General features: G+C 44.4%; 1 protein-coding gene across 1 annotated transcript in view; it reads left to right on the forward strand.

Moving 5' to 3' along the window:
- The window catches only part of PRTFDC1 (phosphoribosyl transferase domain containing 1), a 101,417-nt gene extending 80,887 nt beyond the window's left edge, over positions 1–20,530 (forward strand). The window contains exons 13-20 of the mRNA XM_007667881.3: positions 2,934–3,082; positions 4,398–4,881; positions 7,364–7,605; positions 9,181–9,227; positions 11,260–11,383; positions 11,893–12,030; positions 17,171–17,308; positions 20,290–20,530. The gene's annotated coding sequence lies outside the window, so the exon portion shown is untranslated. The remainder of the gene's footprint in view (positions 1–2,933; positions 3,083–4,397; positions 4,882–7,363; positions 7,606–9,180; positions 9,228–11,259; positions 11,384–11,892; positions 12,031–17,170; positions 17,309–20,289) is intronic.
- The last annotated feature ends 1,098 nt before the right edge of the window (positions 20,531–21,628 follow it).

The raw sequence follows: 21,628 nt of genomic DNA on the forward strand, positions 1-21,628 counted from the left end.
GGCAACACAAGACTTTAGCTCTGGGTTTTGAAGTTTTTAGAGAAGCAGCGTGGCTCAGTGGAAAGAGCACGGGCTTTGGAGTCAGAGGTCATGGGTTCGAATCCCTGCTCGGCCACTTGTCAGCTGTGTGACTGTGGGCAAGTCACTTAACTTCTCGGTGCCTCAGTTACCTCATCTGTAAAATGGGGAATAAGACTGTGAGCCCCACGTGGGACAACCTGATTCCCCTGTGTCTACCCCAGCGCTTAGAACAGTACTCGGCACATAGTAAGCGCTTAACAAATACCAACATTATTATTATTAAGTTTTTTCTTTTTTTTTTTCCCCAAAGCAGGGATAGGGGAATGTAGCAGAACATATTCTAAAAAAAGCAGTTCAGCCCCTATTATTGACATCTCTTTGGAAATAACAGTATTACCCCTAACATTCTCCCACTGCCCTTATCTATAATAATAATAATAATTATGGTATTTGTTAAGTGCTATGTGCCAAGGACTGTTCTAAGTGCTTGGTTAGGTACAAGGTTATCAGGTTGTCCCACGTGGGGCTCACAGTCATAATCTCCATTTTACAGATGAAGTAATTGAGGGTACAGAGAAGTTAGTGACTTGCCCAAAGTCACACAGCTGACAAGCGGTGGAGCCGAGATTAAAACCCATGACCTCTGACTCTCAAGCCTGTGCTCTTTCCACTAAACCAGGCTGCTTCTCATGTTCTCATGTTCTAATCTATGCTCTAATCTCCCCCTACTTTCCCATAAAATATTAATACAAAAATTTCTCTTTGCAGTTGACGGTTCCTGATTTTAAGATAGTCTTTACAAATTAAAACCCCTCATCTTCGTAACTCCCGACTTTCCCACATTATCCAAAAGTCTTTTGCCATTCAGTGTGATAATGCCTAAGTTAAGCATTCTTCGGTTTCCTCCTTTCCATGCCCTTTTCCAAATTGTATATTCTCTTTAACTCAGTTTCCCCATGTCAAACCGGGCAACATCTTTATCCTTTCTTCCTGAGGTCCACTTAATTATGTCTTTTTGCTTCCTCTTCTGTATGTTCTTTCTTTCCGTCGACTCTAGATTAGTTTGAGATCAGTCCTCACTACAATCCTTTCCACGTTGTACATTCGTTAGCTTCTTGCCCCACCTGCCCGGGCTTCCTCCTATCCCCATTCTCTTCAGCAACAGAGAGCCCCACTCTGCTTTTCCAACAGCAGGACTGAGTGAAAAGTTCACAGTTCTCCCTTGGCCACTTTTTAGAGTTCTTTAAATTCATAATAATAATAATAATAACAGTAATAAATCAGCCCACTTTCTTCCACATCCAACTAAATTCTCATAATATCAATTCATGTTCCCTCAGGGCATAAAAGCAGCCTTGTTAAAAGGTTCAGGCACAACCAAGAAAATATACCCCCAAAAATCAGGTTTTAAAGCTGCCTCATCTGTGATCATGTCCAGTTTCCGTAGCTTTCTTTGTGGCTCCTCCAGTTTTGTGCCCCTCCCGCCCATTCTCTTTCGTATCATCTTGTCCCCCCAGAGAGTACAAAAACTTAAAGGGTTCTTTTGTTTTTAACCCACTGACCACCCTCAGGCTGATTAGCCTGCATTTTCCCCCTGTCCATCTTTGCTTCCGCAACTCCTCACCCCCATTCCCTCTTGGATTGTCTTATGCTTTCTTTGGTCTCCAATCCAGTTTCTTGTACTAGACATCCCTCTCGCCCCTCCCTCGTTGCCCCGTAGGCCACATCTCTTGCATTCCTAGACCTTACTGTTCACATTTATATTTCAAATCTTTAACCTCTTAACCATGCCCTTCCCCTCTTCTCATCCCACTTGCTGAACCACTGCCAGCATCTGTTCTTGCTTTTCCCCTTCCCCCCTTCCTTCCTTTCTCCCACTGCTCCAGCTTCTGGAGAATACCCGGGGCCATCGTCAGTCACCTACACCTTGCAGCAGCGGTTCTTATGGCCGCTGCGTGGCCTAATGGAAAGAGTCAATTTTACCCCAGGTCAGCTTCTTGCCTGCTGTGTAACCTTGGGCAAGTCGATTAATTAATCAATCAATCATATTTATTGAGCACTTATTGTGTGCAAAGCACTGTTCCAAGCACTTGGGGAGAGCACAATATAACAGTAAAACAGTTAATGATAATAATAATCATTGTGGTATTTGTTAAGCACTTACTATGTGCCAGGGATTGTCCTAAGCGCTGGGGTGGATACAAGCAAATCGGGTTGGACACAGTCCAAGTCCCATGTGGGGCTCACAGTCTCAATCCCCATTTTACAGATGAGGTAACTGAGGCCCAGAGAAGTAAAGTGACTTGCACAAGGTCACAGAGCACACATTCCCTAGAAGCAGCGTGGCTCAGTGGAAAGAGCCCGGGCTTGGGAGTCAGAGATCATGGGTTTGAATCCCGGCTCTGCAACTTGGCAGCTGTGTGACTGTGGGCAAGTCACTTCACTTCTCTGTACCTCAGTTCCCTCATCTGGAAAATAGGGATTAAAACTCTGAGCTTCACGTGGGACAACCTGATTACCCTGTATCTACTCCAGCGCTTGGAACAGTGCTCTGTACATAGTAAGTGCTTAACAAGTACCAACATTATTATTCCCTGCCCTGAACAAGTTTACAGCTTACAGTCTAGAGGGGAAGACAGATATTAGTATAAAAAAAAATACGGCTATGTACTTAAGTGATGTGGGGCCGAGGGAAGTGTGAATAAAGAGAGCAAATCCAAGTGCAAGGGTGAAGCAGAAGAGAGTGGGAGAAGTGGAAATGAGGGCTTAGTCAGGGAATGCCTCTTGGAGGAGATGTGCCTTCTATAGGGCTTTGAAGGTAGGGAGAGTAATTGTCTTAACTGTTATGTGTCCTTTTCACAACCTGAAAAATAGGGATTAAATACTTGTTCTCCCTTCCCTTTACTGTGAAGTCTTTTCTTCTACACTCCCATCTAAGCACAGACAACTCAGAAGAAAACCTATGGAGGCAGCGTGGCACTGTGGATAGAGCATGGGCCTGAGAGTCAGAGGGACCTGGGTCTAATCCTGGCTCTGCCCCTTGTCTGCTGTGTGACCTTGGGTAAGTCACTTAACTTCTCTATGCCTCAGTTACCTCATCTGTAAAATGGGGATTAAGGCTATGATCCCCATGTGCAACAGGGACTATGTCCAACCCAATTTGCTTGTCTCTACCCCAGCGCTCAGTACAGTGTCTGGCACAAAGTAAGTGCTTAAGGAATACTGCAGTTATTACTATTATTTGAATCTTCTTCAGTTCTTGGTCTCGGGGCGAGGTGTGAGGATTCGAATCTGGGGCTGCCAGATAATCCTTGGCGAGGGTACCAGGTCCGGGTCCTGGGTGGAATCTGTCTCCCCTGAGGGTGTCCTCAAAGCATCCTTGGAGCCAGACGGTGGAGGTTTATCAGAAATAGAAATGTTGGAGAGGGAAATTCCAGTGAGCTCCCACCAACGCATGCACAACCTCATCAGTAGTCCATCTTTGCCAGAGAATGAGAACACCTCTTCCAGAGGAAGCACAGAGAGGGGACTCCAACCCTAGTGACCCTACAAAGCATTCAGGAGGGCATTTGCTTGTTCCCATGATGAATTTAGGATTAGCTCTATCAGAACCTCTCCAGGCACATAGGTCTGCGTGTTCAATTGGTGCCGGGAAAAAAAGTCAGCTAACCATTGAGCTAAAGAGCCCCTATATGGGGCTGGATCTCCCCATGACTTCTCAGGTCAGGTAATTTGGATTTCTCAGAGGCTTGCAGACCTGCAGTGTACAGGTGGCTTGGGGTAGGGTGTGGGCTCTGTTCCCTGCTGAGTGTAAGCTGTATGGGGTGCCAGTTGCTTAGCAATGGGAGGTGGATAAGCAGTGGGTGATGGTGAGGTGGCTGATTAGCCAGCTAGGGTTCAATCTGTCGGTCTCCCGCCCGATCTAGAGTAGTGCCAGGAGCAGCCCAACGACAGCAGGAGGCACAGGTGCACTCAGGTGAGGACTGGTTCCTTGCCCAGGATACTGGAAAGCTCTGTGCTGGGCTTGTCTGGGTTCCTACTTGGAGAGTGAATAATGAGGGCTCAGTGTCGGGAAGATTTACTGATCAAATAGCTCCCGACATCCCTGAAATATTTTTAACCCCTTCTTTAATCTGCGTTTCAATATTACAATCGGTCTGGAGAAAAGCGGAGGCAAAAAAGCTTGAACATTTCCTTCCCTCTGAACTTTTCATTTTTATGGACTCCGGGGTCCAGGTGGTGATTGAATCAAAATGAGTCTCTTTGTCAGGCAGAACTGTTCACGCGGGTCTCATTCAGCTAAATATTATTTCAGGAAATGAATGCTGGGTATTGAGGTGTTGTTTATGTATTTTTGTTGTTGCATTGTTTCTCAGGCCCTATCCAGAGAGCTGCGAGGAACATGCCTGTGTGGGACTGTTTGTACTCTAGCAAACACAGCAGCCATTATGTCCTCTGCAACATCCTACATGCAGCTGTGAACATTTGTGTTCGAGCCAGTTGATCTGCAGCAGAATGAACTGAGAAAAGAATTGTCGAACAATACACCAAGTCAGTTCCCCTCTTTTCTCTGGGAACGTCACGGGTGCCATAGCATTCCTCTGAACAGCCAACACAAACAGGCCACTGGAGTCCCGCTTTGATCTACGGTACCTCTGGGCTGCGTCGGGGTGTGTCGATGGGATAATGACCTCTAACCTCAGGATGGAATCTCCATTCACAACTTTCTGATCCAGAGCAGAGAGTACGGTCCCCTGAAACAACTGACAGAGGCCAGCCTTCCGGTTGAACCACCCCGTGTTGGTAAAGATCCTGCCCCGGGAAGCCGGGCGGGAGGAGCCAGCACCACCCAGAGCAAAGGTAACGTCTAAGCTCCGCATTTCACTCCTTACTCACTGCAACTCCTTCCTTGAGGTGAACATTGGGATGGAGACGTCCAGTCACTAGGTTGTCCTTGACAACTGAAAATTCAGAACTGGCAAGTGGAAGGGAGCAGGTTGTGGACTCTTCCCTAGCGTGCCCAAATCCAGCTCTCTCCTGCTGCCGCCACTGCTGCTATCGGGCATGTGGATGCCATTTCGGATCGCGTGCTTAACAAACACAAAATTAGCCAAGAAGATAGAGCTCCCTTGCCCACTATGCTAGAGCGACAGGATGGTGTGAAAGCCAGCAAAGTTTAGCTAAAAGAAGAAATGAGAGGCTAAGGATCTTCGCTGGCAATGAACCGGCCCTGGTAATCGTCACGTTCTCCAGAATGATAAGTAAGTTAGGAAGGCAGATTTTTGGTAAGAGTGTTTCTACGGCTAAAAGCGTTAGGTGCTGTCGAAATGTTGAGCATTTTGCAAAGAGGGTGGGGTGGGAATCTCTAAGGACCCCTTTTGGGTCCATCGGGGAGGCGGGAAGCAGGGGAATCCAAGCTGCTAGAAACCATCTAAATCTATAAAAATCCAGATCTGGGCCTAAAATAACAGTCCCGATTAAAAATAGGTAGAAAGGCCCAAGTCACACAAACCAAAGAACTCTATGCTTCTGGCACTGGGTTCAAACTGTCTGCATCATTCCAGGAGCTGAGGACACAGCCCTGCTCTGAAAGAGCTCTGAGCTGGAGAGGGTTTCTGGTTTCTGACAGTCATTGTTGATTTTCAGAGCGCTCCAAGGGTCCCATCTCCTTATACCGGCACCTTGAGCCAGAGGGAGCTCAAGGCAGGGGCCCTGCTGGCAAAAGCACTACAACGTGACCTCAAACTTGCACACTTCAGAGTTGGGCATGTCCATCTCTATTGTGCGCTGCCCCCACAGACCTCTCTCAGTGAGGTTAGGGTTCTCATCAGGAGTCTCACTCAGGTGGTTTCCTTGGGTAGCCCAACCCATCCTTCCTTGGCACAGGGTCCCAGGAGATCAGGGACCCCTCTTGCTTTAGCACTGTTGGCGCGAACATCTTCCGCACGAGATTGGGTCTGAACCGAGTATGATTTGCAATTATTGAGACTTGTGCTGCTCTACACAAGTAGGGATCATCTGGGAGTAAAACAGGACTCTGTTAGACAGAGGACTAACAGACAAAGGACTCTCCAAAAAGAGAGCACTTCCCTCCCTCCCTTCCCCCCCAAGCCTAAAGTGAGCCTTTTCCCCTTCCCAAAAAGGCCCATCGGATAAGTGCTTTTGGGACAGGTAGATAGTGACGTGGGGAAACAAGTCAGGGAAATTAGCACAAGCCGATGAGCGCAGAACCAAAGAAAGTAGATGGGACTTAGATCATAAATCACAGATAGTAACTAGTTTGAATTTTGACACAACCCCAGTGCAGATAATACACCTCTTCAGGCATTCAGACATCACGGTCATTGGGAGGAGCATAGCTGGTGGGAAGCAGCATGGCTCAGTGGAAAGAGCCCGGGCTTGGGAGTCAGAGGTCCTGGTTCTAATCCCAGCTCTGCCACTTGTCAGCTGTGTGACTGTGGGCAAGTCACTTAACTTCTCTGTGCCTCAGTTCCCTCATCTGTAAAATGGGGATTAAGACTGTGAGCCCCATGTGGGACAACCTGATTATCTGTATCTACCCCAGCGCTTAAAACACTGCTCTGCACGTAGTAAGCGCTTAACAAATACCAATATTATTATTATTGTTGTCTTTCTTTTACTATATCTGCAAAACTCAGTTTCATTTCTCACACCTACTTACGTGATTAAGCCTTCCTAGCTGGGAAAGTTTGAACTTCTCCAGAAATCCCTGCCAGCCTCTTCCCCCAGGTTAGACCTCACCATACTTCCTACCTGTTGGCTCAGCCCTGCCAAAGCAACTGCCTGAAAGTCTGACATTTTCCTCAAAGTTCACCCACCCTAATACAGAGATAGTCTTTTCCTGAGTGTATAGCATTTATTTATGGAAAAGAAATCATGTAGAAGGTTACATTTCCTGAACAGAAGGAAAAGAGGAAATCTAGGTACGTCATGGGGTGCTTCAGGCGGAGGGTTCCTGACTAGATCCATTCACAGTTGGAGTGTTGGGCTGGGCTTGGGCAGGCTGCACACAAACTGGACTCTGTGCTGGGGCAGCGTTGGCTCCAGAGAAAACAGAAAAGGAAAACAAGTTACTTCAAAGAGGTGTCTCTCAAGAGCCACCTCTTACCCCACGCCTCCAGACAGCGCTGCCTGGTAGAAGCAGAGGGGAGTGGACACCCCAACAGAGTAGCCTGCCCCACATTTTCAAGGAAAAAGCCATGGTAAACCAGGACACGGTTTTACTTTTGGTGCCTTATACAGTCCGTTGGCATTCTTCCCACAGAATTCTAGGAAGTCATTAAAAATTGGTTTCTAATGTCTTTCTTATGTTTGATGTTAGGTACTGTACAAGTCAGAGGCAGATGTGCACCCTGAAAACTGAAGTCTCAAAGAGCAACAGAAAGGACACCAAAGAAGACAGAACCAACCCAAAATCCCTCAGCCAAAAGCTCGACAGTGAACTCTCTAATGGGCTAGGGGTCACAGACTGGGGAAGACAAATCCACATGGTGGCTTTGGCTAAGAAAACATTGTTGAAGTTGGGCACCTGAACTTCCTCCAGCCCCAAGATTCTTCTCCAAGGTTTGTTCTCTCTCTCTCTCAAGCAGGTAAAGGCAAATATGTTTTTATGGTATCTGTTAAGCACTTACTATGTAGAAGGTACTGTACTAAGTAGATACAAACTAATCAGGTTGGACACAGTCCATGTCCCACATGGGACTCACAGTTTTCTTCCCCGTTTTACAGTTGAGGTAACTGAGACACAGAGAAGTTAAGTGACTTCCTGAAGGTCCCACAACAGACATGTGGGGGAGATGGGATTAGAACCCAGGTCCTCTGACTCCCAGGCCCATGCTCTTTCCACTAGTCCAGACTGCCTCTCAACTTTTTTGCCCACGGGTTACATCTGGACCGTGGAGGCAGGGATTCAAGCTGCTCTTCTCCTCTTCATCTGACCTCCAGTCCTCTAGGAGCTGGAGCCTGTGTGGTGCTGAAGTAAGGAGGGAGGTCTAAGGCCTTGGCAGGCTGGATCAAGACCACTGATGGGTTGGATGGGGCTCACAGGCTGAACTAGATTAGAAAGGATGGGGAGGAGCAGGGGGTGAGGGAGCAGAGGGAAAGGGGGGGCTCAGTCTGGAAAGGCCTCCTGGAGGAGGTGAGCTCTCAGTAGGGCTTTGAAGAGGGGAAGAGAGTTAGTTTGGCAGACGTGAGGAGGGAGGGCGTTCCAGGACAGCGGTAGGAGGTGGGCCAGGGGTCGACGGCGGGATAGGCGTGAACAGGGGACAGTGAGGAGGTGAGCGGCAGAAGAGCGGAGTGTACGGGGTGGGCAGTAGAAAGAGAGAAGGGAGGTGAGGTAGGAGGGGGCAAGGTGATGAAAAGCTACCATTCCCTACCCTCAAAGGAACTTATACTCTAAAGAGGAGTGGGTGGGTGATGGCATTTGTTAAGCACTTACTATGTGCAAAGCACTGTTCTAAGCACTGGGGAGGATACAAGGTGATCAGATTGTCCCACGTGGGGCTCACAGTCTTAATCTCTATTTTACAGTTGAGGGCACTGAGGTACAGAAGAGTTAAGTGACTTGCCCAAAGTCACACAGCTGACAGGCGGTGGAGCTGGGACTTGAACCCACGACCTCTGACTCCTCAGCCTCTTTCCACTGAGCCAGGCTGTTTGGAGGTCAAAAATAAATAAAAAAGTAGCCACATACACATAAGGGTGAAACTAAATTCATAAGTTCTAGTGATGACTGAAAGGATGATGTGGCTCTGGGTCCTGGAAAATTATTTGGGGAAAATCCTGTTGGAGGAGGTGGAATTCAAGGAGGGATTTGAATATGGGAGAGCTGTGGTCTGTACAGTGTGAGTGAGGGGACAAAGGCAGAAGAGCTGAGAGCTAGAAGACTGGTGTGGGCGGAACAAAGCTGGTTGGGGAATAGTGGGAGAAGAGAAAAGATAGGTAAGGTGGGGTCAGATGGTTGAAGAAAGACCTCCAGAATTAATTCCTTCATTCCCAGGCGAGAACCTCACTAATTTAATAATAATGGCATTTGTTAAGTGCTTACTATGTGCAAAGCACTGTTCTAAGCACTGGGAGGGATACAAAGTGATCAGGTTGTCCCATGTGAGGCTCATAGTCTTAATCTCCATTTTACAGATGAGGTTGGTGTAACAACGACGAGGCTTGAACAACAGAGTTTTCAGGTTAGTGAAAAAGCCAACAGACATGAAGAAATCAAAGCCAACATGCCATAAAAGACATTCTTCTCATTTATTTCCTCAAGAGCAGTTTAATTTGAATTCTTTATGCTGCTTTATGGTTTTCTTGAGAAGGCCCATTGCATAATAATTATGGTATTTGTTAAATGCTTTATGTGCCAGGCACTGAAAGCAATACTGCTTAGAGACCTTGCTCTACCTCTCGGTGATTTTGTCTTTCCAGAGAGATGGAGTGACTCTTTTTCAGGTTGGGATGACAGTAGAGTTTGTGTATTAATGAAGTGGAAATTCATGAGGTTGGTGGTTGATAGAGGTAATACCCTGTCAGAAGAATCCTGCGAAGCCTTTAGTTCCTGTCCATTAGAAGGTCTTTCCGATTCAGAATCACATCAGTCACTCAGTCAGTCAGTGGTATTTATTAAGCACTTTGAGTGTATGCAAACCACTATACTAAGCCTTTGGTAGAGTCAATAAAACAGAGTTGGTAGGCATATTCCCTGCCCACAAGGAGCTTACAATCTAGAGGGGGAGACAGACAGTAAAATAAATTACAGTTATGAACATAGGTGCTGTGGGGTTGAGGGTGGAGTGAATATCAAGTGCTTAAAGGGTAAAGATCCAAGTGAATAGGTAATTCAGAAAGGAGAGCCACTAGAGGAAATGAGGGCTTAGTTGGGGAAGGCCCCTTGGAGGAGATGTGATTTTAATAAGGCTTTGAAGGTGGGGAGAGCGCTGGTCTGTCTCATATAAAGGGGGTGGAAGTTCCAGACCTGAAGGAAGATACGGGCAAGGGGTCAGTGGTGAGATCAAGGTTCAGCGGATAGGCTGGCGTTAGAGGAGCAAAGTCTGTGGGCCGGATTGTAGTAGGAAATCAGTAAGTTACGATAGGAGGGGAAGAGATGGTTGAGTCACATCTAGGATCCTTCTTCTATACCCCGCAACATCTCATCTCTCTTCATGGTGTACCGCTCCCATTCATTCCAAGGGGCCTTGAGAGGCAGGATGTGGAGGGGATGAGATTCTACCCAGTAGTAATCAGGAAATAACTGGAAGAGTAAACAGTTCATAAATCTCCCGAGCAACATGGTGTCCTTTGGGAAAGAAACAGGGTGACAGAGATCACATGTTACTGTTCACCAAGCTATCATCCTTCGAGGAAACATATTTGTTCTTACTCACACTTCCTCCTTATAGACTCCTCTAACTTTAGACCAGCTACATAGGACCTTATTATGCAGGCTGTACCACAAGACAGAAGAATCTCCAGATACCACTGTACCACTTTAATAAGCATTTCACTCCCTCATGGTAGCGACTCCATAAAATAAATCACGTAGTAATTTTAAACTAACTTGAAACTCCCCCATATGCTTGATGTCATTTTCAACCTTAAATCCTAATTGTCATCATGATCAACAGTATTTATTGGGACATTATTTATTTTAATGTCTATCTCCCCCTTCTAGATGAAGTTCCTTGGGGGCAGGAAACATGTCTACCAACTCTGCTATATTGTATTCTCCCAAGCTCTTGTTACAGTGCCCTGCACACAGTATGTGCTTAATCAATACCATTGATTGATTGATTGGAGAGCAATGAAATTCACTGGTGGTTACTGCAGTCACGTCTCTTTCCTTTCTTCTTGATGATGATTTGGTGGTGTCTTTGACATTTTGTATCATTTTTGTAGAGTGTTTGTATGTTGAGGAAAAGCCTGAGCAGGCGTCGAAACGCTGTCTCGTCTTGAAGGTTCAGATATGCCTTCCGTAGATTTATTTTAGATGGGATTGAACAGGTGCAATTACTGCCACTTTCAGGTCCTGCAAACAGCTTTTCTTATTTCTAAAGCAGTCTTGGTCTTTAGCAGTTTGATGAAGGTGAAGGAAGAAAGAAGAGCGGCCCTTTGCCATTTCCCAACAGAATCCCTATTTTCTTGGGCTGGCATTGAGGGTATGCTGTTTTCACCAAGAGTTGTTTTAGCTTCCAGACCCACTGGATGGATGATTCCACCTTCTAGGAGGAAGAGTAAAGGAGCCCAAAGTGACGAGGAGGACGTCAGAAAGAAACCAAGGCCAAGACTTCTGAGGGAAGCCTGAATTATTCAGCGTGTGGTTTTTTTTTTACCAATCTGTGGATGCAAGGTTAGCAGACTGACTCTTGTTACTTTAATTCATTCACAGTCTAAAGGGGCAGGCCTGAAACAACCCATCTCACTTAAGCTTATTCCAGGGACCAGGATACAGGTCTTATTCGTCCATCAATCAATCAGTCAATAGTATTGATTAAGTGCATACAGTGTGCAGATCACTGTACTAAGTGCTTGAGGAAGTTCAGTATAGTAGAATTGGTAGACACAATCCCAATGCGCAGGAAATTTACAGTCTACAGAGGTATAGAGACATTAAAATATATCATAGATAAGGGAAATAGAGCATAAGGATACATACATAAGTGCTGTGGGGCTGCGGTGAGTTTCAGCACCGGCAAGTGACTAATAATAATAATAATGTTGGAATAGGTGACACAGAGGGAAGGGCTGGTAGGGAAATGAGGGTTTAGTCAGGGAAGACCTGTAGAAGAAGCTGTGATTTTAGAAGGGTTTTGAAGGTGTTTTCACTGTTCTTTCTCCCATTTTCTTCCCTCATGGCAGGACAATTCTGACAAGCTTGGGAACACCGAAATAGTTAATCTTGGTAAGGAGGGTTGTCAACTGGATACAGCCTGGCCCAGAGGCTAGCACCTCAGCGTCTCTCCCCTCCTGGAACACTGACTCACCGCTGAGCTTTGGGTAGGCTGCCGTTTAATCTCTCCGGGCCTTAGTTTCTCTTCCTCTGGATGGGGCTTGGTATGTGCCTTCCAACCCAGGGTGGAGGAAGGAGGGATGAGGTCATACGCATTCCTCTTTCCAAGTTCCTTGGTCTATGCTGGAAAAAGGCCTTGAGTTTCCTGCCATTTTCTAGCTTCTTGAAAACCGCTTGACTCTGCCACTTTACGGTCATTATGCCGGCGGCCAAATTTTGCAACAAGACCAAAAAAAAAAAAAAAAAATGGGAGGATTGTATGAACGCCCCTCTCAAACCAAGTCTCTGCTAGCAATGGGAAGAATTATGGCAAATATTTCCCTAATTTGAGATGAAGCCAGTTTGGCCCTGGTTATTGGATAATTGCCTCAAATCTTCAAATCACATTGGCAATGGACGCCTAGTATTACTCTCTTAGGGGACAAAAGCCAGCCTTTGTGGGCGGGGTTTTTTCATCACATTTATCCTTGCAATTTACCTGTGAAAATTGAAAAAAAATCCAAAAATCGGATGGAGAGTTCTGATAAAAGACTTTCCCATATCCATAGGTCTAACTAATGGCAGAATCAAGAGAAGAAGATGCATCTCCTAGCAATCAGCCCTTTCCTCTTTTCATTAGACAGGGTTGTTTGTGGACACTGGATCTTTTCTTTGACAGGCTCTGAATATAGAGAAATATTTTATGTAAAAAATCTGATATTAAAATTTTCCCAGGAAGTTCATGATCATTCATGGGCATCAGACCATTTTCTGCTTGCTTAATTCAGAAGGCATTATTTTTTTGACAGTTTCACTTGCAAAATCTGAGGCTCCTGATTCAAAGCCAATTGGAATCTTTTCTCCCATACCATCTTGCAACTGCAATTGTCTGTTCAGGATGAAAACTTTCATTATTCCCCCCATTACTTTGAATTTTTTCCCATCTCTTTTTTTCCCATTATGTGCATTCTGTGTTTTCACTTGTCTTTCTTTACGTTTCTATAGTGATAAATCTCTTGATTCTTCTTCTGTCGACTTTCTCACATCCTGTCCACAGAGCTCTAATATTTCTCCGTTCTGATTTTCCAGTTTACAGTTTTGGGGTATGAAATATTCACATTGAAGGAATCTTTCTTGAATAAATATCAATAGTGTGTTAGCTGGAAGTCATACTTATTTCATTGTATTTGGCAAAAAAGTTCAGTTTTTTATAGGACCTCCACCCTTCAGCTGCAACTCATTACTGTCTACCTAAATTCACTAATCTAGCCAGAAGGCAAATGTTTCCCATTACAAGTGACATTTATCAGCTAGTCTTAAGAATAGCTCTCCTTCAAAACAGATATGATTTGTAGGTAATACGAAAAATGTATGTTCCGAGTCACAGCTAGGCCTCTGAAGGTTTTCAATGTAAAATCCTGTAGATTTAGACAACATGGAAAGTTTGACCTAAGCTTATGCTCTTCAAAACAAAATCAATCTTCAAAAAAAATCCATTTTTTAAACATGAAATATCATTAGTAGACTGTCAGACCACCTGGCTGAAGGTCTGATAGTTTTCCACATTCGAAAGTCTTGATATTCTTCCATTATATTGGCATTGACAAGTTTTTATTCACGCAATCATTTTCATTAGATTTCATGTCAAATACCTACTGATGGACACTAGGAAGCAGAGAGGTGTGCCATTAAATTGCAAAGATTTGAACATGCAATATTTAAAGGCTGCATGTGATTGATATCCATGTCATAAATCTGCTTAATAAGCAAATACCGTAAACCTGAATCTCATCTCAGGAACAAAATTAACAGTAAAAGAAGCAGTGTGGGCTAGTAGAAAGAATATGGGCCTGGGTTCTAATCCTGGCTCCACCAGTTGTCTGCTTTGTGACCTTAGGCAAGTCACTTCACTTTTCTGTGCCTCAATTCCCTCATCTGCAAAATGGAGATTTGATTTCCATCCTCCCTCTTACTTAGACTGTGAGTCCCATGTGGCACTCAATCATCTTGTATCTACCCTAGTGCTTAGTACAGTGCTTGGCACATAGAAAATGCTAGACTATAAACTCATTATGGGCAGGGGTCTGCCAGTTTTCTTATATTGTGCTTTCCCAAGCACTTAGAACAGTGCTCTGCACACAGAAAGTTCTCAATTAATACCTTTGATTGATTGAGTGATTGAATAACAAATGACACAGTTAGTATTATTGCAAGGTGGGAGGAACCCTGGATTAGACTTCCCTGAGATGAAGATACCCTAACAAGGGGTGGGATATTCATTCAATAGTATTTTTTGAGCACTTACTATGTGCACAGCACTGTACTAAGCACTTGGAATGTACAATTCGGCAACAGATAGAGACAATCCTTGCCCAGTGACGGGCTCCCAGTCTAAACGGGGAAGACAGACAGCAAAGCAAAACAGAACAAAACAAAAACAAGACAATGTCATCAAGATAAATAGAATTTATTAGTCGTATTTACTGAGCACTTACTTGTGCAGAGCACTGTACTAAGCACTTGGAAAGTACAATTCAGCAATAGACAATCCCTGCCCACACTGGGCTTAGAGTCTAGAAGCAGATGCAGGAATGGAGTCTTCGGCAGGAATTGACCGCAGTCTACTCAGACAGTGAAACTTGGCCAGCCTTGGTGGCCATCAGAAAGGAGACAAACAGGAAAATCTGGTTAGGCAGTCATGAAGAGTTCACACTCAAATCCTCCTTTCACTCTACTAAAGGGCAAGTAATGGCTCAGGTTTTGTATTCCACTATTCCTCTGCCAAGGGAAAAATGGGGGAATTAGAGGAAAGGAGGAAAACATATTTGTTAAGGAAAAGCCTGGGGAAAACTAAAATTCAGCATAATCCTTCTGTGGGTGGTTTTGAATGCAAGTGGCTTCATCTTCAAGGCCAGGGAGTCAGCCTGACTTTCACGAGAACACTTGCTGTTGGAACTTTCTAGAAATATTGATGCATTGAGTCCCACATAAGCTTTGTGAGAAAGGAAGGTGTTTTTCCATTGCTGTGTCTTGGAGGAAAACACCATTCTCTACTGTCAAGAAATGGCATGTTTTCTGACAGACTGACAAAGAATGAGGAAACGATATCAACCTTCAGAGCAAACCAAAGGGCTACAGAGGTGAAGCGGGGTGTAGGCTGGGCCTCAATGCAAGCAACATTCAGTTTTGAGTCAGCTTAATCAGCAGCACCTACAAGCCATGTTCTCTGTCAAAGGGAACAGGAGATCAGCAGGTCCAATCAGTCCAATCAGGTCTGATTCTGATGATCTGATGAGGTCCAATCAGTTGGCCAGATGCAAAGCCAGACTTGTCTCATCACACCTCTGCTAGGTGGGACATGGGAGGAGAATAGATGACTGCAGGACACCCAAAGTGGCAGTTTTATGTTGTGTTTTATGGTGTATTGGACTCTCCCAAGTGCTTAGTACAGTGCTCTGCACACAATAAGTGCTCAACAGATACCATCGATCGAGTGATTGCTTGAGCTGAAAGGAGGCAACAGTTGCACTCTGTTCTCCTGTAACAAGGGAGAGATGTTCTTGACAGACTCCTCGTTGAGGGTAAACGTGTCTTAATCGGCACATCTCAACCCCGCACAACCATTTCTTCAGCCATCGTGTCACGAACTGCCCAGTTAGACCCGTGTTATTGAAAAAAGCAAACCTAATACTGTTAATTCCCCAAAATGCACAGTGAAAACACACAAATGGAAGAATTGAGTAATAGTGATGATAATTTTGGTATTTGTTAAGCACTTATTATGTGCTAAGCAGTTTACTAAACACTGATAATCATTTTGACACCCTCCTTATCCCACATGAGGCTGACAGACTTGGAGGAGGGAGAGCAAGTACTGAATCCCCACTTTACAGATGAGAAGACTGAAGCCCAGAGAAGTTAAATGACTTGTCCAAGGTCACCCAGCAGAAGGGTAGAACACAACTTTAAAGAAGTTAAAGTTCTTCTTTAAAGAACTTTTTCTCACATTTTCTGGTACAGCAGCTGACTGTGGGGGGATGATAGGGGCAGACAGACCAACCTGGAATGGGGCTCTCAAGAGAGGAGTGGTTCTCCTGGATTGGCATTAGGGAGATGGAAGGACCAAGAGAAAGAATCTCAAACAGCTCCAGGGGCTCCAAATAGCAGATACAACTGGCCAGCCAAAGACACTCTTTACGTGACAGTGTGTGGCAGGGATTGGGATTGGTCTCAACCACACCCACAACAGGGGTAAAGTTCATTAGTAGTTTCATGTTCAAACATGAAAAACATCCCTCTCTCTCTCTCCATATATATATATGGTGTGTGTGTGTGTGTGTGTAGAAAGAACTGTGAGGGGCAGATTTACTATTTATCAATCTGACTGGGACACATGTCGCTTTCTATAAATAGGGCGACCATATGTCTCGGGGCTAGCCCAAAAAATCTTTGTCAGGACATTCCCTCAAAATGTTTGACTACATTCCCCGCCCCCCAAAACACATTGTCGAGGTATAAACCCTTTCACCTTCTTCCCCATTCTCCTCAACCCCTCCTCCTGGGTCACTCTGCCTCTCTCTCACGCGAGTCTGTATAAACAGAATAAAACAATCTCTGAGCTGTATAGGTGATTACGAGCTGCATAGCCAGTCAGTGGAAAAATCTTTAAAACTCAGTGGAGAAAGAAGAATTCAATCTGTCTACAGGCATGTTAAATATAGATGCACATTTCTTCATTTGTCAATCCTTCTACACTCTGTCTAATGCCATCTAAATAAAGGTGAACTTCAGCAGATGTCACAGTTAAGACCACCAACATTCCTATCGCTGGGGGTCACTTATGGCTTCTATCCTAGTGCCTCAGTTACTTCATCTGTAAAATGGGGATAAAAACTGTGGGCCCCGTGCGGGACATGGATTGTGTCCAACCTGATTAGCTTGTATCTGTCCCAGCGTTTAGTTCAGTGCCTGGCACAAGAAAACACTTAAAAAAAATCATTAAAAAAAGGAATGGTCAACTCAGTCATGTTAAGCATGGCTGTTACACAGTGAATGAACAATTGCTAGAAACATTTTTACCCGTGTCAAACCACGGTACTCTCTGAATCACGGATCACACTTAAAATGGCTTGCATTTTTCCTGTACAGGAGAGACCCTGCCATGAGATGCCCTGCATGTCCTCTGCAGCCACAAGGGAGTCAGGTTCAGAGAGGTTCTGTCTGCAGTAGAGAACCGAAAGTCCAGATTGATGGGACCTATTCCTCCTGGGATGGCTGTATCGCTGGGTAAGTCACATGATCTCATCCACTTAACCTTCTGTGCTGCAGCTTACATTTCTGATCTGTATAATGCAGATATGTACAATAGCTACCTCACTGGGGTGTTTGGAGGCTTAATTAGTGTTTTCTTAAGCTGTTTGACTCAATCAAGTTGAAAGGTGCTAGTTAAGTGAACGGGATTATGATTATTGAGTTTCACTTCAAGGTGGCTAAAGCTGTAGTGACATCTGACAAATTGATTTCTTTTCCTTCTGGCTTTCCTGCATTGCCTCTGCTGTGGACCCATGAAATGATCTCGATCATTTCCAGTGATGATGGTTTTTGAATATGCATTGTATTCAGCAAAAACTCCTGAATCTCTCCAAGTCCACATGTGCAGACTCTACACTTTTGTTTAAGCTTGGGAAAAAAAAGAGAAGTCAGGCAGGTCAGCACAGTGTTTCTCCAAACAAACAGCTACATGGCAACTGGCTTCAGGGACCACTCATTTATTTATTTTCTCTTTTTCTTTCCCAAAGTCAGAGCTGCTACCAAACCCTTAGAAAGGCACAGTACCGACTCCAGTTTACTGGTCCTCTTCATCTGAACTGTCCTAAGAGAAAGGCAGCCCAAGATTTAGGACATAAACCTCTTTTCTTTCTGGTTGACAAAAACATTGCATAGCCTAGTGAAATTGCATAAGACTGAAAGTTAGGAGAACTGTGTTTTAGTCCTGGCTCTGCCACTTGCCACCTATGTGATCTTGTCACTGTGCTTCAGTTTCTTCATTTGTAAAATGGAGATAAACTATCTGTTTTCCCTCCCTAGATGGTGAGCCCCATGTGGGATAGAGACTTTGTCCAACCTGACTGCCGTGCATCTACCCCAGCTCTTAGCTTGCTGCTTGGCACATAGTAAATGCTTAATAAATACTATTATTATTAAATAATAATTGTTGCTAGTGGGGTCACCTCATGATTTTGTTGATTTAGGAAGAGAAAGTGATGGCTCATGGAAACACTCTAAGAAGGGTATTTTCCTTTTGATAGAGTGTTCATTTTAAATTAAATTTAAGTGTTCTGGAAGGCATCACGTTGATAGTTTTTTAAGTCCCTGAGTTTAAGGCCAAAATGGACAGGCAATGCTGACTCATCCTGCTCTGGAAAGCTTTCCTTGATGGACAGCTGCTGCTTGAGGGTTGGGAATTGCTCTCCCTCACTTTGTTGTCTACCTGCCTGGGCTCCTGGAGCAACTGGAAGGTGGAGGGTGGAAGGGCTGGACAGGTCATTCATTATTGCCTCAGTTCTCCCTGCCATCCAGGTGCCCAGAGTGCGTTCTGAAGGGAAGCTAGTTGTACTGTGATTCCAAAAAATATTAGTCTTGTCAATCCTTACCAACACCGGCTTGGCACTAATAGCTCAATCATTATACAGTTGTGTGACCTTGGACATTACTAACTTCTCTGGGCCTCAGTTTTCTCATCTGTATAAAGGGCATTAAGACTATGAGCCCCTTGTGGGACATGGACTGTGTCCAGCCTCATTCCCTAGTATCTACCCCAGAGCTTATTACAGTGCCTGGCATATAGTAAGTGCTTAACACATACTTAAAAAAAAACCGTAAAACAAAATAGGGAGAATAGGCACCTTGCCCCTTCTTTTTTGAATTTAAGTTTAGCCTATCCCAGTGGTTGAACCCCTCTTAGTTTCCTGTCACTACAAGCCACTCCTCTTCCTCCCACATGGTTCCAATCTCCCAGATGATATGGAGAAATCTAGTCCTTTGGAATCTTGGGAAATGCAGTTCGCAAAAAGGAAAGGGTTACAGGAATAACTTCTCTACTGCCTTCAGTCCCCTTTGGGTACAATTCTGCCTCTAATGAGAGCCTTGATGTTTACCCAACCAGGGGCACCAAAGACTGGGCTCACTTAAATCCAGACTGGGCCAACCGGTCCTGGTTCATGCCGGTTCAAGCGGCCGCCCTTGAACTCTCTCTTAGAGCCACAAGCAACAAATCGGCAGAAGGAAAAATTACTTAAATACGCAAATTTTCACTCCATTAAAGAGTTAATCTACATTTTATAGTAGTTAGACTACTAGTTCCTAACATACATTAGCCCCCCTGACTTAATTCAACCAGAACCCAATGTTAAAGAGAATTACATTTCTATGATCTAATTTAATGATCATTCTGCACATACACAGTTACGATAATGTTCTGGCGATGTTTTTCTGTGTATCTGTTTTAGTGCCAAAGTGAAGAAAAATCAGTGAAAAAAGTGCTTTAAAGATTATTAAGTCCCTCCTCCATTTGTTGCTGGACTAATCATTCTGAGCCTTTGACTAGAATACCATGCTGAATGCCTGAAGAATAATGCTAGTTTTAGTAAAACATTACGTGACTTTTGGCAGTTTCACCTATCCTATATAGTCTATTTAAGGTATGCTACTCTGTCCAAGGGCCTAATGAAGAAAAAGAAACTTTCTGGAGTTCTTTCACAGAATTTGAAGAACTTCTTTCTTCCAAAGTTTTTTTTTTCCGCTTCCATGTTAGTTGTAGCAGCTGCACTTGTACGCAGGAAAGCTGCTCGATCTTGTCTTAGTTCCCTTCATTTCCAGAAGAGCCAGCATTTCTTTCCAGCACTGAGAGATGAAAATATTTTATCACCTACAAGTGCCACTTCACCCTTATTTTCAAATGTGTTTTGACAGTGAAGACACTCTAATCTATTTGTTTTCCTCTTATTGAATTCTTGTTGCTTTCCTGAGGAATTTGACAGCTCAAAGGCAACATCCCCAAGTAGTAATAAACTGTTTCCGTTTGTGGTGTGGGCCATGTTTTATCTATGATTTCCTCCACAAGAAAAGGCAATAAATAAAAAGAAAATTGGATAAACATGAAAACTTCCAACCCAGTAAAGCACCTGCTGAATAACACCAAAATCAGTTGGCAAGTAAGGATTCACACAGATTTTTTTTTTTCCTGTTGTTCGCTTTGTGGCTCTCAGCGAGATTTTCCTGACAGGGAACGGCCTTGTGCCGAAGAGGTCCTGACTCCTGAAGAACTGTAGGGGAAATGAAATACTGCAGCTCCTGCAGATGGCAGAATGGATATAGGGAATGGTTCCTGGAAAGGGAGCAGGATTTGAAGCCAGATTATGACCTATTACACACTTCTTTGGGATTTGTCTTCGATTAATTGACACCTCATCATGTGGACTAATGAAATTAATAAAAACTTGCATCATGCTTTTGGCCCCTGCTTCAACTCTTTCTCAGCTCTCGTAACCTAAAGGTCTGTGTAAATATCATCCGAAGCAAAAGGACACTGCTGTCAGTTGACATAAGTGCCATATTGGTACTCAGCCAGGTTTGCCACTTCAGCTGGGGCCGGGGCACTGAACCATCCTCAGCAGAGGACTGCTGTAGTGACTGGAGGGCCTAAGATCTAAGCCCTTCCCTGTTGAGTCTACACAACACTATTGCAAGTACTGAAATAAAATGGGTGGCTTTTCTGTCTTTATTAGGGAGTCGTAGGTAAGAGAAAATTCCTTGAGGACACGGCTGCCTGGATCTTTACAATTGCAACTCAAAAAGCTGAATTAGCCAGGTAATTGAAGAAAAAGGTGGCTTGGGACATGAAGTATCCAGATTGCCTGGTTACACTTCTTGAATTCCTCAAGGGACTGCTTAATCCTCTTGATTTTCTGCTTTCTACGTGGTACATGAGTTTGTTTTCCAAAACCCAACTTCTCTTCTCCAGTAAAAAGTATCATCTGCCTTAAAATCAGGCATTTTCTTAACTCAAGATATGAACACTAATCCACCAATGCAGTAAGACCAAAGCTTTTACCTCTGCTTCAATTCAGGAAAATGAACTGAAATACAGAGGGTACCAGGACAGCTGGGCGTCTTTCATTTGCTCTTACCGGCAAGCCAGATGTACTGCAACGTGACAATCTGTTCTCTCTCCCCTTTAGACAGCGAGCCCCAAGTGGGACACTGTGTCCAATCTGCTTATAGTGCTTCTGCCTCAGTGCTTAGTTCAGTGTGTGGCACATCCTGATACTGAATAAGTACCACCGTAATACCACTTGTCTGCTGTGTGACCTTAAGCGAATCACTTCACTTCCCTGTGCCGCTGTTACCTCATCTGTAAAATGGGGATGGGGACTGTGAGCCCTTTGAGGGACAGGGACTGTGTCCAACCCAGTCTTTACCCCAGCAGTTAGTGCAGTGTCTGGCACATAGTAAGTGCTTAATAAATATGACTATTATTATTATTGTGAAAATGACACCTAAGCAATTTATTGAATTCTTCCTGTGTGCAGAACACTGTACTAAACA

This window comes from Ornithorhynchus anatinus, chromosome 13 (genome assembly GCF_004115215.2).
Source record: "Ornithorhynchus anatinus isolate Pmale09 chromosome 13, mOrnAna1.pri.v4, whole genome shotgun sequence".
Classification (NCBI taxonomy): domain Eukaryota; kingdom Metazoa; phylum Chordata; class Mammalia; order Monotremata; family Ornithorhynchidae; genus Ornithorhynchus; species Ornithorhynchus anatinus.